The sequence below is a fragment of the Bombus huntii genome, chromosome 6 (genome assembly GCF_024542735.1).
Source record: "Bombus huntii isolate Logan2020A chromosome 6, iyBomHunt1.1, whole genome shotgun sequence".
Taxonomy (NCBI): domain Eukaryota; kingdom Metazoa; phylum Arthropoda; class Insecta; order Hymenoptera; family Apidae; genus Bombus; species Bombus huntii.
The window spans coordinates 14,181,386-14,196,775 of NC_066243.1; the positions used below are offsets into that span (position 1 = coordinate 14,181,386).

The 15,390-nt window shown below is 38.0% G+C and overlaps 1 protein-coding gene across 10 annotated transcripts in view; it reads right to left on the minus strand.

Annotated features, from left to right (window-relative positions):
• The window catches only part of LOC126866671 (kinesin-like protein KIF13B), a 175,672-nt gene that overhangs the window by 39,461 nt on the left and 120,821 nt on the right, over positions 1-15,390 (minus strand). The gene's annotated exons all lie outside the window — the stretch shown is intronic.

The following is a 15,390-nucleotide window of genomic DNA, read 5'->3' on the forward strand; positions in this document are numbered from 1 at the left end:
AGTTTATTGAACGAACATAATAATAGAAATATAACGAAATGGATGATACCTAATTCAGTAAAATAATATAAAACAGAAATTGTTGTTCTCCTAATATCACCTTATGCAACGAAAGAAACTTTTCGGACAACCTAATACTTACGCGACAGAGCGTTTTCAGCTATACGGTTGATATACGGTGGACGTGGAAATTTAAACGTTGGTAACTGATCATCTATTTATAATTATAATATTCTTGTCAAATAAAGCAACGTCTTAAAAGTAAAATTACACAGCGAAATTATTATAGTATCACGATTTTTTAATATTTCAAGCCTTTTAAACTTTCGTTTCTTCGTATTGTATTGTACGTTTCGGTGGTACGATTGGCGGACACGCGAACTTTCGTGTAACAAGAAACATACATGCCATACGTGTTACAGATGTACAGGCGTTAATAAGATGTTGATAAAAAATGAATTTCCCTTTTCGAAGGTCGTGGTTCTATTTATATATACATATATACATATCCACACGTATTTATATATACATATCCATTTATATATACATATCCACATACACTATTAAACAAAATAATGGAAACATGTTACACGTATATACGTCATATATGTATATGACATATAACAGCTGTTTCCATTATCTTATATTAGGTCATCCGAACCTAATATATTTATACATTTGTATAATTTGTATTGTAATATTTATACAAACACGAAACCTAATCTGTCGAACGTTGTGATCTTTATTATGATAGAGCAAAATCGACCATACGTAATTCAATAAAATAATATAAAACAGAAAATATTGTGCATCCACTATTTCCTTATAAAGAGAAAGGAACTTTTCGGACGACGTAATAATTAACGCTGAAGGCGAAGAGAGATTAAAGATTTCTAGTATACTTGCGATTTGTACGTTTATTTCAAGTATTTAGTATAAACGTAGGAAGCAAGAAACGTCAGTGAGAGAGTTCAAACGTAAGCCAGCGTGTTGAACATCAGGGTAACTTTCTGGAGGTACCTGGTGCTTATATTCTAAGTGTCCATGGGGTGGATTTTGCTCAATGTTTCCTGTAAAGTGGCAATCTGTGTCTGTTCAATTCAGTGACTTTCCAACGATAGTCTGTCGCTGAGTTCTCATCTGGTTTGTTACTGAGCGGACTCGTTGAGCGCGCAAGAAACTGATCGAACATGTATGTATTATACACTACATGTTCTCCTTCTAAATTGCAATAGACAACATATATAGACAACATAAATATATATGATGTCTACGAAATTTAGGAGCAGAAAGCCTATAGCGGAGATGAGACAGTAGTCGAGAAGAAAAATATATAACAATTTACTTCTTTTTCGGTTTTTCGTTTCAGTCAGGAATTACGTGGTGCACCTTCCACGCCGATTGAAAACTGTAGCCCATGAAATAGGCTTAAAAATCTGTTATAATTTCTTTTTTTACTTTAAAGAAAATTTTATTCTATTCGTTAAATATACATAAAACCATACCTCACAATTCAATAACTTCATTCCTTTCTTTCTTTTCTAAAAAAATCACAAAAAGACGCTGTTTTAGAACATTCTAATTCAGGACACCACCTTAAGGCGATCATGATCGAGAAGGTATAGTACATTATACACTACATGTTCTGCTCCTAAATTACGATGAGCGAGATATATATAAATATATATCACATTCATGAAATTTAGGAGCAGAAAGCCTATAGCGGAGATGAGACGGTGGTCGACGATGGCGAAAAGTAACGAACTTCTGGATTCGAGTGAAACGACGAACGATAAAGTTTGTCAACAACGATAAATGTTGGGCATCCATTATTTCCTTATAATACAAAAGAAACTTTTCGGACCACCTAATAGAATTTTATCTACTATTTAATACGTAAAATAATACATATTTTGTTGTATATACGCAATCATACAATATTGTATATACATAATTTATTATTTAATAACAGAAAAGCCGGTTATATGTCATATACGTACATAATGTATAAGATTTTTCTATTACATTATTTTGTTCCACCCTTGTACACAGCTATATATAGATACACGACCTTCCAAAAACTGAATACATTTTTTATTAACACCTTTTGTACATACGTAGAAATACAGGCTCCTTGGTATACATGTAGGTGAGCTGTAACGATCTGCGACACGCAAACCTCTGCGGTGGTCAGACCGTCAGTAGTAGAAGTATACAGGTGGTCAGGCAATGGAACTGGGTTATAACGGTTGGCATAAATGCTCGAGTTCGGGGCTGACGTTTAGCAAACTACGATTCGGAGATTCGGTATTACAGCTTGGATTTTTACGGCCGTTCCTATTCTCTGCCAAACTTTCCAAGTGGTTCAGAAATTTATTTTTAGAATATCTTCGTCGAAGTAGGTGAAAGAGGATCATTTATTTTCTACACAGTAACGCGGAAGATTTTTGTTCGCTGATTTGTTATAAATACAGATAATTGTACGTTCGGCGTAGAACCACTGACAAATGGTTACCATTTAAATAAATTAACCAACAAATAAATTAACTGTACTGAAAAATTGTTTAATATTTCGAAATTCTCATTTATTCTCGAACGTCGAAATAACTAACAATTTCTCGATATAAAATGAAATTGAATTCTAGTTTCGTTCAAGTCTCTTTCATGATTCTTTAGAATTATCGATTATTGGGTGGAAATTGTCTGTAGCCTAGGAAAAGGTTAACTATAATTGTATATTAATCTACGTTACGATTTTTATTTAAAAAAGGAACCACAGACTCCGCTTTGTCGAGGCATAAAATTGAACGAGAGAAATTGCCGATCATGTTACGTTTAATACGCTTTACATTTGGAGGCGTGTAGGAGCAAGGAAATAGCCGATCTTCAAGGGATTTCTCTCTTCAAACGTTCGACGTTTCCAACGTTTGCACAGTCTTCAAAATAAATAGTCGGGGAAGTGATCGAAGCTTCGAGTAACTATAACGTGCACCAAGTTTCCAACCTGTGATCGTAACTGCAAATATACTCACACATATACGATGTCATCCGCGGGATAGAAGAGACGAAGAAAAGCGTCGAAGAAAAGGAAAACAAGTTGGATGGTGTAAAATCAAATTTGATATGTGAATTTCTGCGAGCAAGAAGGTCAGTTTTAAAATACGATACAAGCATCCATAAAAGTTTTCACGTATTCTACAGGATATTTAACAATTTTAAACTACAAATTCTCGCCATAAAATTAGCGTATTATACGATAAAAGGACTAAAAGGATTGTTTAACGCCGGAATACCATTGTCGTTAATTTCCATTTCATTCGAACAAAAGTATGATCGCTTGTACATCTTCGTCTTCGTGTGTATCGCTTTAATAATTTTATTTATTTAAATTAATCCGATATTTATATAAAATTCCAACTAGTTGAACATAGGATCGCAGGAAAAATTATGCAATAATTTTCACGCGACGTAAGAAATGTTACAAGCTTAAAATTTAATAAATTCGACGCTATCGTCCAATATTTGCCGCTATACTTTCCCATGTAGAAGCTTTAATTTTCCAAGTCATCTACAATGGAATTTCATTGCACGCGGCAAGAACAGGAGACTTTTCTTTTACATTTCGTACAGACAAGCGAGATATATCGGACTAAGACCGCTGAATCGGACCTCTAAAACGAATTATTCACGATCGAAGCAAGGCTGGACGAGTCTCGAGGGGAAGGATGCAGATCGGTGAAAGCAGAAGGGACAGCGCTGCAGGCGGCGGATGTTCACGGGGAACACTGAATCAGGCCTTTAACGAAGGTAAACTTAATTAAGGTAGTTGTCGCTGGTACAGCACAGGCTGCGTGGGTCGAGCCAATAAATCGAGGATTTCGCTTCATAGTAATATACCGATGCGACGCATTGACCAGTCGGCCAGGGGAACTTGAAATTCACTCTGCTCTGCCAACCGTTTCACGTCTAATCGTTTCGTTTCAATGTCACTGTACATTCACCCTTTTAGTTGGCAATTACGTTAAAAACGTCTGTAAGTGAGTTTACAGTGGCTACAGAAAGTATTTTCTTTTATGTTATTTATTATTTATTTATTTATCGTCGATCGATGCTCTTTGAAAAGCTCTTCGTTATTCCTGATGACTTTTAGTGCACCTGTTTCTGTTACATTGTCTTAGTAAACGATTTAAGCGGATAAAAATGTTTTTTCCTTATTATGTGTTAAAATGTTTCTCGTCTCTTCTTTTAGTAGTAGTTCCAATGTTAATCAATTAACGACGCGTCTATAAGTAATTATATTATTTATTATTATTTCGGCTTTGGACGAGCTTTCGTAGTAAGTAATTATATAGATACTTATCGCTCACATTGTATACGTTTTTCGTATAAGGACACCGCGTAAGATAACCAATTCTGAATATTTAAAACGCTCGTACAATGACAGTATAAAATGGTATTGCGAAATTTCTTGAGTGAACCATGTTCGACGAAAGGAAGCTTAAATAAGCTTCACTCAGTCACGTGAAATTTGTTAGTATATAAGAGCCAGGATACTGTTTAGTTCCGGAAAAACAAGCCTGTATAACGTGATGCTAATACGTGTAGATTGAAATTTGATAATAAAATTTAACCGCTTATAAAACTTAAACAACTATATTACGCGAAGAAAAGAAAATGGAATATCATACTACATAATTCTACGTAATTTATGTAATCCATCTTATCCTATTTTCTGAATTCTAACATTAACATAATATCGTAGTTAGCGTGGTATTACAGTTAAATCATAATACAACTTGAGCATAAATTCTCTGAAGAGTACCTTGAGCATAAATATTCTTAACATTTCTTATTATGTTAATTTCGCGTTCCAATCTTTTTTTAACATATCAAGGATATATTTCTATATTTTTCTCATACTTGGTCCCTATTTTTACATAATTTGCCAAGGACGCTCACGCTATTTTCTTCGCACAGAACACAATTGCACGGCGCGTGGAAGCGAGAATCGGCTGGTTAATCGCAAATTGTTGCGTGATTCGGCAGAACACAAAAAGCGCAACGATTTTTTTCCTTTTTTTCCTTTTTAAATACGAAACGTCAGATAATACGTACCAGGAGCAGAAGTTGAAACGATCGTGCAGAAAGAGTCACAATTTGTAGCGCGAGCAACGTTTTCACAGTCGTAAATAAAAATTTCAAGATTCTTGGTTAAATCGCGATCGTATTGTTTTATGACCAGTCGCGCACTGACTGCGACAGACGGAACGATAATAATGTCCCTGAAAAATGTTTCCATCGACCGACGTCATGGTCACGATACCAACTTCCACGTTCATCCCTTATTCATAAGAATTTGAAACATTAAAAACCGACTGCTGTTTGTTTCGTTTCACGGTATGACGTCGGCTAGACCAGACCAAACATCTTCGAACTCGTCGTTTATTTTACATGGCGTTTCTTTGGAAGTTAGAGCGGCCATTCTCGTGCCGCATTCCTCGTAAGAGACGTTGGCAATTGCCACGAGGGAATATCGTCGTTTGCGCGTCGAAAAATTATTTATGAAACCATGTAGCAATTTTTAAACGAGATCCGACGAATCGAAAATGTAGAAAAGCGAAGGAAAGTTTTTAGTTCGAAGAAAATAGCAATCTTTGATTTGTCTCGGTTTGATTTATTATCGTTAGAAATACTTAGAATTATAAATTTTTATCCAAAACTGAATATCCGGTTTGACTCATTTTTACATAAAAATATGATGTCAGCGCTTCTTGCAACAAACCACAGAAATTATCCTAGTGGATGGTTATGTTTTTCAATAATTAAATATTATATATTAAATAATTAATTATCGACGATGGCGATAGAAATAATCGTTTTTCAATTATTATTATCAAGCTGTTTAAACATCTAATTCTCGACTCTGAGCCAACGTGAATAATTCCAAAAGGATTTAAACAGTTTAGCGAGAATGTTATTTATTCAATGCTGTTTTGCAACTTTCATTTCGTCGTTTATTTATTCATCGCTCGCTTATGAACGCGAAACTGCGATTAAACAATTTTCGAAAACGACTTGTTGTATTTCCATTTCCATAGTTCGTTTTGGTGTTCTCTCACTGATGCTTGAGTAGCTAACGTTACGTCTCAACGCTTTGTACAGGGTTTCGAATTCGGTAATACGGATATTGCGGATTGCCATTGCGGCTTTTCTCACAATTTTCTTTGTTTTAATCATTTTTAATAATGTTTGTTCGCTACACATTATTCTTATTTCTTGTATTTCATGGATAAACTCCTCTACCCCTACGTCATCTTCTCCGTTTAGTGTCGAAATACATTTTAATGCGTCTTTAGCTTTAACGTCCGATCGTGTAGAACGTTTAGGAAAAATTCTGTCCTCGGATGATTAAGGTGGTGTCTGAGGTATTGGAGGAGGTTCTCGAAAAACTGATTGATCTTTAATGGTGTGAGCTATTTCGTCTATGGTTATTAGAGAACTGACTTCTGATACATCTTCCATTTGTATTCTTGCTAAATTATTCCCCATTCGTGCGATCTCTGCTGTGAGTATGCTAATTCTATCTCTCGTTGCTTCATCCAGAGTTCATTCAGCGAGATGTGAAACTTGATTCTTACGAAGTATTGATTACTCTGAACGCACAAAGTCGTGGAAAATTATTACGTTTTTCCAATAGAGAATTCTTCTATGTTCTTCAGTAGCTTCGTCGTATTTTCGAGCTGTTAGTTTTACTAATTTTGCAAGCTGCGTGGCTGCCGATTTTTTTTATGCTAAGAATACGTGACGCGGGAAATTGTACAAAATTCGTCTCGTGCAATTTCGTTTGAAATTTATTTTCCCACACGTACGTGTACGCCATTTGCTTTAAACGACAGCAAAATACAACTTCCAGCAATTATCTCAATGGACAGTTTTTAAAACGTTTCTCGAAAACGCAACGAAGCTGCAAAATTAATTTGATATTACGTATCTGTTCGTTGCGCTTCTGTATCTTTCATTGGCACCGCCGTTGTATCGTAATCGAACGACCTTTTTTTTTATCGCAATTGTCGGTTTCGAGACTTCTTGAAAAACTTGTTAAAAATAATTATTGAGAGTCGCCTCGACTCGACTCGTGATCCGACGAAATTAAACGGAAGATGGTAAATATTTCGGTTCAAGGCGGAAATAAAGAAGTTGCACGAATAGTTGGTTATACGAGCGCGTAATAAGAGAAACGCAATGAATATTTTTGCGAGAGATGGTTCGGCTGTAAATGCGGCGCACGCGATGAAATATAAAACGAACGAGCCACGTAAACGCTGCACAATGCCGTGTCTCGCGACCAACTGCTTTCGCAATTTTGCTCTGATTAATTTTCACGCCAGCAAAACGATCCTGTCTATCTTATCACGAGCAATTTCGGTTAATTTCTCCTGTAAGCAGATAATCGAGTATTCTCTCCAAAGTCACGGTCTTTCTAAAATTATTACGTCGTTCGTCTCAAGAATGATTAAAAATTATCATACTCGTGATCAGGCTTCTTGTCGATGGCCGAGGCCGCAGGTTAGAAAATGCGGCTGCATGGAGAGTCTCGCGTCACTGGCTCTATTCGTCATCTTCTAAATTCTAAACAATATCTTCTAGATAATATTCATCTTCTAAATAATACTGCCGCATCTTCCAAATTCTTCGCTTTCTACGAAACAGCACCTGAAAAGGAAGCTCTTTATCGCAAACAACTGCCATTCATTCGGTAATAATGCAACATCACAAAAGTAATCGCGTTGTTTGATATGCAGGAACGCGAATGTGCGCGCACGTTGCTCTCGCTTAACCAGTTCAGCTGTTGCGATCTCCTTGAAAACCGCGTACCTAAGCTACAGGTAAGCGACGACGATGAGTATACTCGTGAAACGCAAAGTACGCGTGCCTGTTGTAACGTGCAATTCAGTTGTAAACAAACGACTGTTTTATTCGCGAATTTTATTACTACGATGTACTGCAATCAATAAATTACAGTTTAGGCTACAAATTGTAACCTTTTCTTACGTATAACGTGTATACGAGTTGTGAGGAGAAAATACTACCATTTCTTCATGACGAGTACACTCGCGAAAAACAGCCAACTGGTTAATTGCTCGTACCAGGACGCAAGGGAACCGCGTGCACTTGCGATTGGTTATACGAACAAACAACATAAACGAGACACGGGAAGTAGTTTTGTGTATCTTTCGTTGATGTGTATCTCGTTACCGTCAGGTTCCATCGTTAACGAACACACCAGCGGAGAAGGGTATCGGGGAAATGGCACTTGGCGAACTCGAAAACGCTCGACGAAACGTATTTGTTCTGTTTGTCATGGAATTCCGTGCCGAAATGGAAATATCGGTCGCGGATATCGATACTTTATCGTGGAATAGGATAACTCGTTAAACGGCTCGTTCTTCAACTAGAAACTCTTGTAATCACCAAGTCGAAATTTAATAGAAAGGAATTGCCTTGAACGAGAATTTTGCAAACGTAGACACGCGATAGGATTTATTTTCGATAAAAAAGGAAACGCGTAAAAAAAACAGGGAAACGCCGAATTCTTAAACAGAGAAATCATCGCGTTCGAGGGATCGTCGATCGAAACGTTTCCAGCCGACACGATAGTTCCTATTAAGAAGTCGAGAAAATTAGTGAGAATTTCACCGAAGCTTTGTCACGTTTTAGTGACACGCAATATTTAGTTAATTGATTTATTATACTACCGAGTCAGCCTTCTGTCGTTCGTTTATTTCTAAAATTCTTTCGTGTTCGAAGTATTCCGATTATTTTCCATTAAAGGTTTCCTGATCGAACGAGAAATTACATTAATCTTCTACTGGTTTCGATAGAACGCACATTGAAATTTCTTCGGCTTTCGATTTTTATAAACTCGTTGTGAAAAGCTTCTCGATTAACCTCGATTAACCCAAGTAAAATCCCGTCAAATCCAAATTATCTCGCATCGATCGTCGACAAGAGAAACAGCAACTCATTCGAACGCTACCGACGTAGGAAAATTAATCTCCCGCATAACGCTTACGAGCTAATTTGAGATTTACGAGGTTTTACAGCTCGCCAAATTACACAGATCGCTGTTATCATCGACAACGGCTGTTGTATTACGTTGTTCGCTTGTCTTTATACATAAACGTCTCGAAGACAGGAGAAGCTTCGTTGAAAATATGAGAAAACGACGATAAAAGGACGTCGTGTGCAACTGAAATCTACTCTGGACGCAAGCCTCCTGACGCTAGAGGCACGTTAATTGAACGGTCAATTATGGCACGGTAATTAAATCATCAGAGATCGCTGGCTGATCTCGCCTTTCGTATCTCATTTGTAAATTTGCTCGCTGGATAGAAATAACCGGTAATTTAATCGATAAGCCGAGGATAAGCGTGTATCTTCTTTTCTCTTTCTTATTTTTTTTCCAAAAATACGATTATAGACGCGAGATATTTTTTTTGTAAAACATTTTCCTCGTTAATTCTACCTTTTCCTCTGTTTCTGTTTTCCGTGGCAAAGAACGTGGATTGGGAAAAAGGCGACGACTTTTACAAAAGCGATTCGATCACGATGTTTAATTTAATTTCGTTTTTCACAGAGATCGAACCTGTTTGTGAAAATGTTTGTGAAAGATGTTTCGCGTTACTTTGTCATAGTTGTGATACGCAGAACACGGTGCTACGTATATCGAGTATGTTCTTAAACGTATAATAAATACGCAAGACGTACGCGAAACACGTAAAAAATACGTAGCTTTGTAACGAATATATTTCGCGTGAACATAGTTCGCGTATCACTCGATTAACATAAACGTACAAATATCTTTCGGAAGGTATAGGTACAAATTACTTGGACATTTATTTAAAACAAAGTTAAACTACGTATCGATGAATTTTTTTCGAATTAATCGGTTGAATTGCCCGGTGCCTTTTTAAAGGCCAAAGGTTACCCACATTTTTCAAATACCTCGAGATCTTCGAACAGACTGAAAAATTCCAGTTTAACCATCAGTTAGCTGTTATTCCGATATATATGTATATTTCTTAATTTTGTTAACGACAGGGCAAACTTCATTTCTTCATAACGAGTATACTCGTCAAAAACGGCTAACTGGTTAAACCAAACATCTACGCTTGATTAAACACAAAGACGTCGAGAAATATTTGAAAAAAACGACTGCTCGAGCTATAATGAAAAAAAAAAGAAAAACTACACTCGATAATACCGATACCCTTTTTCTCTCGAACAAACAAAATTCCGCTAACGAAAGCTTAATCCTCTTTCGCTCGCGTGCCGCTCTTTTTACAATACTTCGTTGTCCTATTTATCCATACAATCGAACCATTTTGTTATTGTGCAGCGTTACATCCCCTGCTATGCACAGAGAATAAACCCGCAGAGCGGAGTTTAAACGCAATTAACGCCGCCGTTTACGCATTGCGATAGCGGAGAAAGCTGCGGTAGAACGTGACCATAAATGAGCTTGTTTCAATGGCGAATACAGGACGAACGCAGCTAGCCATTGACGACCTTTCCGCAACGACCAAAGGGTTTGATCCCCCGAACGGCCATTTTTAATTACTCCTCTTGGACCTTGGCAGCGCGTTTCCGATGGAAACAGAAACGGCGACGCGTAACAGGTAGCTGTAGATTCTAAATAACAGCTGTGTCCGCGATTACGAATCGATCGCGTGAAGATGCGTTTAGAGGAAACGAGCGAGAGTTTGTGCCCGTTTAGCGCGGACGATGATCGAGCGATCTGTCGGTGAACTCATTAACAGATTAATTTGGCAGAAACAGCTTCTTCGTGGCGAGGATGCGGATTTAAGAATCGGAGCGTTTATGGGACATTTAGCAGTTATGGGGAAAAAATATTTTTGTGCCCCCATAGAGACGATGATAACGAGGAGGAGGACGAAAAAGTGAAGAAAAACTGTAACAAAAATTGTGTCAATATTGTTATTTATATTGTGCACGTACGTTTTGTAATATTGTGTGGTGTTGATTCGTTTTATCGAACGTCTGTGAGTTGTTGAGGGGAATCCTGATCCGCAAATCGTCTCTCCTCTTAAATCGTAGAATCCCTTTAAAGCTATCGCAGCTTTATACAAACTTGCACGTTAATCTCGTGAAATCTTAAAAACAGATTTCCTCTTAATAGGGTTACTATCCAACGTTATTAAAACAAGAAATTCGAACCAATTGCCCCGGTGCTATGATCAAGATGATTAAATTAATCAAAGTGACGAGATGGTGCACTATACTCGGCTGAATAAATATCATCTTATTAATGCGTTCTTCTTATCCTTTGGTCGTAAGATATGTAAACAATTGAATTACCTTAATCACGCGCTAATCATACAGACAAATAGACTGGAAGGCGATTAATTAGCGGAGCACCGTTATCGACAAATTACTTCGATAAATGTGTCAAAAAATTGTTCGCTATATTCGAATACCAAAATAAATGTATTTTCAGCTTCGTACTCTTGTTTCCCGCATCGATTACTTGCTTCAGCTCTGATTGTTCTACGAATAGCGTTATAAATATTCATTTGTTCGCTTGATTCCACGCTAATCCAAGCTTTTTCTACTTCCAATGTGAAGATAAAACGTAGACAGAGAAATCTCACGCGACAAATAAACGTGGTCCCCGAAGTGACTTTTATGCTACAAAGAAACGAACAGAAGACGGAAGAAACATTAAACGAATTCCTTGTCACTGTTTCCACACAAGGTAAATCCGCTCGTCTCTCGAATTAATTGCCAGCCATCGATCCTCTTTATCTCGGAACACTCTTCGCGAATTAATATTCTCTCACCGATCGATCACGCTCGTAAGGCGAAAAGAAAGAAGAGAACTGCGAAATGCAGAGCGAGAAGAAATCACAGAGGAATTACATTTTTGGGTGATCGTTGTTATTCGTTACATTTTCTCTCTTCTTTTTTTTTTTATAAATAAGCGGCAGAATTCCAAGCGAAAGAGATTGCCGGGGGAATAAAAAGGAACCAACGAGGAAAATACGCTCGTTTAAGCTCGTCGGTTGTCCTGATGGAATAGAAAAATTCCTCCCCTTCGAAAGGAGAAGGCGGTTCGTGAGGCGAATTCATTAAATTTCGCGGCGTACGCACGCCATTGGAATACCAAATCGCCGGTGGAACACGCGTTTTCAAAGAATAATATAATTCGCATCGCGAATATAGGAATAATATAATTGCGCGATACTGGAAACTCTGGCTACGGAAAAACTTCTGCTCTCCGCTGGCGTCGGCGATTTTTTCATTTCTGCATCCCCACTCGTGGCGATTAGGTTTTACTTACAGGAAGATAAAGTGAGCTTGAAAGGTGTAAAAGTATAATTTTATTTCAGATTTCGTACTCGTATACATATACAAAGAACGTATACATATACACGCAAGATTATTCTTTATCTGTTATCTGGAAGCTTTTGAATTTGACACCACTGCAATTTTTTTTTTTTTTTTTTTTGTAAGAACGGATGATCTATGATATTCAAGATCAAGTATTTCTTTACTTTTATCATGTGAATTCTTTCGTGTATTTTAATATAATAATCGGTTGTCATTATGAGTCCTAGCGATCCACAGTTTTACTTTGCAAAGAAATATCTTCATAATTCGCATGTAATGGCATTGTGTTACAGTTTACTATTAATTTGAAGCGTTTCTTATAATATCTGATGATCGCGCGAACGTTAACAACATTTTTTCATAAAAATGATCGTTTTTAAAATTTACAGTGAAAAAGATTTTTTTTCGGAATGATGTCACTTCGTTTGTTAACCAGTTCTTATCGAAACGTATTCTAGGACGTTCAAACAATATTCCCAAATTTCTTCGATTCAATATCACTGCTATTTTTTGAATAGCAGCTACTTGAAGATTAAAGAGGATCTCGGTGGTCCAGTGTGACAAGCGTGACAATCGTGTGTCAAAATAGCTCCCTCTAACATCGATATTATACGCGTATTAAGGGCGGGAAAGGTATTTCTTTAAAAGTTCTCGTCCCACGAACGATTTGAAAAGTTTCCTTTTAAAAAGCTGTCGAAAGAAAATACTGCAACTTCCTTTGCAGAACCCGACAATTTATTTTCCAACTAATCTTAACCAACATCCGCTATTTCGTGTGAAGCAAGAAATCGTGAACATCCTGCGACATCTAACAATATATCAAACAAATGTATCTCTACGCGACTTCAATGAATCACGAACAATTGCACCTGGTCGCCTACTCTCTATCGATTTTCTATAAACACAGCTCCGGATCACCGATAGGAACAAACGGCCAAATAAACACAAACGTTGGACAATGAGTTAGGAAACCCTTTGAAAATGTTCTAACAATAGTTCGTTTGCATAGACGCGATAAAACGCGGTCTCACGAAAGCCGGAGCTAGAGGAAGAGCTTTTGTAAGACGTTCTCAAAGACTCACCAATTCTCATCTCATCCGCCTGTTCCTTTTTCCTGTTTCTTTCGTCTAATTCCTGGCTGAAAAGCACGATGCGCGAGACGTTTCCTTTTGCCTCCGCGAGAAATGTCGCGGCAAGCACTGTGTCAAGCACCCGATCTCTCCTTTACCGAAAAGAAGCTTCTGGCCTCGAGCCAGCCTCCTCTCCTCTTCGACTAATACGTACTTGTTACTATTAGTCGACAGATGCCTCGTGAATCGCCACGGAAGAATCTCGTTCGTCTAATCGAGTTAACACTCAACTCAATTATTCAACTCAATTATTCGAACAATTCCGAGACTCAGCAATCCGAGCAAGTTAACGCTGAGACTCGACTACGCGATGAAGTTAGCGCCGAGGCTCGATAGCGCGTACAAGTTGACGCTGAGAGTCAATCAGTCGAGCAGGATAACTCTGAGATTCAATTATTCAAACGAGCCAATTCCGCGACTCAATTATCCAAACAAGTCAGTTCCGAGACTCAGCAATCCGAGCAAGTTAACGCTGAGACTCGACTACGCGATGAAGTTAGCGCCGAGGCTCGATCGCGCGTACAAGTTGACGCTGGGAGTCAATTATTCGAGTAGGATAATTCTGAGATTCAATTATTCAAACGAGCCAATTCCGCGACTCAATTATCCGAACAAGTCAGTTCCGAGACTCAGAAATCCGAGCAAGTTAACGCTGAGACTCGACTGCGCGATGAAGTTAGCGCCGAGGCTCGATAGCGCGTACAAGTTGACGCTGAGAGTCAATCAGTCGAGCAGGATAACTCTGAGATTCAATTATTCAAACGAGCCAATTCCGCGACTCAATTATCCGAACAAGTCAGTTCCGAGACTCAGCAATCCGAGCAAGTTAACGCTGAGACTCGACTACGCGATGAAGTTAGCGCCGAGGCTCGATCGCGCGTACAAGTTGACGCTGGGAGTCAATTATTCGAGTAGGATAATTCTGAGATTCAATTATTCAAACGAGCCAATTCCGCGACTCAATTATCCGAACAAGTCAGTTCCGAGACTCAGCAATCCGAGCAAGTTAACGCTGAGACTCGACTACGCGCTGAAGTTAGCGCCGAGGCTTGATAGCGCGTACAAGTTGACGCTGGGAGTCAATTATTCGAGTAGGATAATTCTGAGATTCAATTATCCGGACAAGTTAATGCTGAGACTCAATTATCCTAACTTACGCAATGTCGTAATACGTACGAACATTTGTTCTTCTGGGGATCACATTGACACAAAACCATTTGTTGCTAATAAAGTCATTCGTTTTTAGTGAAAATAAATTCCAAGTATCGAAGAAGGTACAGTCGAAATACTGATAATTGTACTATTAATTAACGTATCGGGTTGAAAGGAAGTTCGTTCCCTTTTTAAGGCCAAACTGAAGTACGTGTTTTATATATAATAACTACATTGTTTTCGATCGCAATATATGCGCCAATCCTTTCGATCATTTTTCGCCATCTTCGTGGTAACCTTGCTATTCCATTAGCGTAACATCGCTGAGTCGCGTCTGAGCCTTCTGAGAGAAAGAAACGATTCTATTCGTTTTTGCAGTCTTCCGAAGAAGATGAATTCTTATTGTTGAGGTAGTTTCCGAAGCAGCGGAACAAATGATAGTCTGAGCGTGCAGGATAGGGAGAATATGGTGGATAAAGTAGAAGATCTCGTTCAAGAAGCATCGATTTTTATCTAAAGCGCGACGATTGATACACGTAGCGTTGCGTTGTCTTACCGAACTATGTTTGAACTTGCGCCAGGCCAACGGAAAACAAATGCTTCGAAAAATGTTGGTATACTCTCTACAGTTGTTTCGGAAGTAATCAACAACGCCAATTAAATTGAGGTTAATAGCCGTTGTTTAAACTCATCTCGC